The 2,402-nt window shown below is 35.9% G+C and overlaps 1 pseudogene; it reads right to left on the reverse strand.

The window, feature by feature from the left end:
- Positions 1 to 553: 553 nt before the first annotated feature.
- LOC117312003 (U6 spliceosomal RNA) lies at positions 554 to 668 on the reverse strand (annotated as a pseudogene).
- Between the last annotated feature and the right edge of the window lie 1,734 nt (positions 669 to 2,402).

Below are 2,402 nucleotides of genomic sequence, written 5' to 3' on the forward strand. Positions count from 1 at the left end.
TTCTAAATTGCAAGGGATGTAGGGAAAGTGAGTATTTAGCTGGATACATTGATTCCCCAAGCAGAATTTGGGTTTCTCAAGAAGAAGGAAATGGAAATAGATATCAGGTAGACAAAGAACAGTGTCTGCCACAGGTCTTCAGAGTAGGATTTGACATTTTCACCTTCAATTAATTGAATTTGGCATATCATTTGTTCCAAGCTGTTAAAATAATTTAGATCCTATGTCTGTCATCCATGATATTTGTCATACCTCATAGCTTAGTGTCATATGCAAATATCACCACTGCCACTAATATCTTTATTAAAGATCTGGTGCTGAAGAAAACAGGGCTGAGAATGGAGCCCTCTGGCTCCTGATCTTTTGTCATAAAAATGTGTAGAAAAGCTTGGCATTTACAAGGTCCTCAATAAATATGTTGAATGAATAAAAGTTGTAATGACAAATACCTAGAAATTCGTTTTGAGATTAGTTTAATTGCCAAGCTATGTTACTTCCCTAAGCAACATGGGCTGTTGGTTTATGTTGAATCACTTCATTTCTTCTTCTTCTTTTTTTAATGAAATGTTTCACAAATTTTTGTGTCATCCTTGTACAGGACCATGCTAATCTTCTCCACATACAATAAAATTCTCCAATTTTATTGTATGTGCTGGTGAAGCAAGCACTGTGTCACTTCATTTCTGATAGCCTCATCAAAAGCATGCCACAAATTAGTATGGATATATTTCTTCCCTGTGTCATCACCTGGTAAGGAGCAGGTGAATGTCACCCCTGAGAATACATGTGTTAATACCTGTAACTTCCCTCTACCATAATAAATCCTTTTTTCCTCTTGCATAAATGTTGAAACATGAAGACATGTAGCAGATCTCTTGTGCATGATGTTCTATATTTTATCTACATAAATGGTCACAAGTAGTACACTCAGGTAGGATGTAGACCACTTTTTGACTCTCTAGCCATAAAAAATTTTTGAATTGTCAACATCTAAAAATTGTATTTTCCCATAAAAATATGGATTTTTTCACTTCTCTTGAATAATTAGTATTTCTAGTTTCAATAGGCCCACATTCACACATGGCCTTAGTTAGCTGGAGCTGAGTAGTCATATGACATGGGCTGTTAGTTGTTCTCTTATATTTGTTTTCCTTTTTGTCAACAGTAATTGAGTTCCCACTTTTTAGCTGAGCACATGGCCACTTAAAGACCCAGCTTCCTTTTCAGTTAGGTCTGACCAGGAGTTCTGGCCAATAGGATGTTACTGAAAGTAGTGTGTGAAAGAAAGAACTGTCCTCAAAGGGAGGATGCCGTCTTCTTTGTTCTCCTTTTTCCTGTTGGGTGGAATGTGAATACAATGGCTAGAACAATTTTGTTGTATCTCAAGGGGGAAGATGCTGATAGAGGATGTGAGAGCAATAAGAAAGTACCTAGTTTCCTGATGATCTCAGAATCAGCATACTGCTGAGGACTGCCTTCCTGGACTTTTATCAAAAGAAATGAATTTATATTTTATTTAAGCTATGTTATTTGAGTTTTCAGGCAAATCTAATCCTAATTCATAAAAGCTACTGCCTTTGAGCAGGTATTCTCAGGTTTATCACAAATCCCACCACTATGTAATAACTCCCTAATATTGACCAGGGGTTGCCATTTATCGTCATATAACACTTTTTCTCACCATTAAAAGTGAAAAAATGAAAAACTGACATAGTCATGTGTTTCAAAGGAAGTTGAAGAGCATATGTCATTGTGGAAGTAGAGACTATTTCTACATGACTAATACTGCACACCAACTACTAATGCACACTCTATTAAATATGACTTCAGAAGCTATTATGAAACCAACCACAGTAAGAAATATACCCAGAAAAGCAAAGACATGTTAATGACAAACTTAATGAATAACTTAATGGACTGAAAACAAGGATTGGAATTACAGCAATGATAATGGTGTAAAATGTATTAAGTAAAAAAAATGTTCTTGGCATTAAAACCTTTTGCCAGTGATGGGTTTATGAAAAGGTTGATTGCAGCAGAAATTGTGTCCTGAATAGAAACTAACATTTGCAAATATAAGTTTAACATCATGTAATATTTCTTACCATGCTGAAGCTGGAATGAAGGGATTTACAGTATGAAGCAGCATGAAAAGGTTAAATCATTTACAGTTTTTTCCCCTTCCAGCCAATGAGTGTACAGATATAAAAGATATAAATACCACCCAAGTAGCTAGAGTCATTTGTGGTGTCTGGAAGGCCTTAAGTGTTTGAATTGCTTTTGAACTTTGTGCCAGTAATAGGCATATCAGAACATTATTTTTGCATGTTGAGTGAAGTGGGTAAACAGGGCCGCAGGAGGTGCTTCAGCAAGGCAGAGCTAATACTGGACTTGTTTTTCAA

Source organism: Tursiops truncatus, chromosome 3, assembly GCF_011762595.2.
Source record: "Tursiops truncatus isolate mTurTru1 chromosome 3, mTurTru1.mat.Y, whole genome shotgun sequence".
Taxonomy (NCBI): domain Eukaryota; kingdom Metazoa; phylum Chordata; class Mammalia; order Artiodactyla; family Delphinidae; genus Tursiops; species Tursiops truncatus.